Below are 817 nucleotides of genomic sequence, written 5' to 3' on the forward strand. Positions count from 1 at the left end.
GCCACTTACCCTTTTCACGGGATCCTAGACCACCGTCTGTTAGAAAAGGTTAAACACCCATGGATCACCTGATCCTCTAGCTCAGCGTCAGCAAAGTCTTTCTGTAAAGGGCCGTTTTTCTGTAAAGGGTCGATGTTTTCAGCTCTGTGTATCCGGCGGTGTCTGTCACAATTACTTGACTCTTCCATGGTGGCCAAGAAGCAGCCATAGACAATCCATAAATAAGTGGGCATAAATAATGACCGTGTTCTAATAACACTTTAAAAATTTCATGTCATTTTCACCTGTCAAACAATAGTATTCTTCTTCTTCTTTTTTTTTTTTCCAACCACATAAAAATGTGAAAGCTGTCTACGGCCATGCCACCTGGAACAAGCCTGATTTCGTCTGATCTCAGAAGCTAAGCAGGGTCGGGCCTGGTTAGTACTTGGATGGGAGACCACCTAGGAAGACCAGGTGCTGTAGGTGGAAAAAAATAAAATAAAATAAGGGATCGTAAGCTGACAAGGTCCTTGCAATCTGTGAGGTCAACCAAGAGTTGTCTCACCTGAAAAAAAAAAGTGTGAAAACTGTTCTTAGATTAGTAGCTGTTCAAAAAAAAAAGAGTTGGTCCATAGGTGAGATGGGCAGTAGATTCCTGCTCTGGGAAAATCTAACTGCTTGACTTCTTGTCTGCTGTGGGTTGGAGGCCCCAGACGCGTAACGAGTAGAAGACTGATCCATTGAAAATAATTTCCGTTTAATAGAGATGCCAATAATTTCTGTCGTGATAAACAAGATAACCTAAAGGTTTGATTGCCCTTTAGATATCAACGGT

At 41.9% G+C, this 817-nt stretch overlaps 1 pseudogene; it reads left to right on the forward strand.

The window, feature by feature from the left end:
• Positions 1–349: 349 nt before the first annotated feature.
• On the forward strand, positions 350–468 carry LOC111735780 (annotated as a pseudogene).
• Positions 469–817: the final 349 nt, after the last annotated feature.

The sequence above is a fragment of the Pteropus vampyrus genome, unplaced genomic scaffold (assembly GCF_000151845.1).
Source record: "Pteropus vampyrus isolate Shadow unplaced genomic scaffold, Pvam_2.0 Scaffold1000007702, whole genome shotgun sequence".
NCBI lineage: Eukaryota > Metazoa > Chordata > Mammalia > Chiroptera > Pteropodidae > Pteropus > Pteropus vampyrus.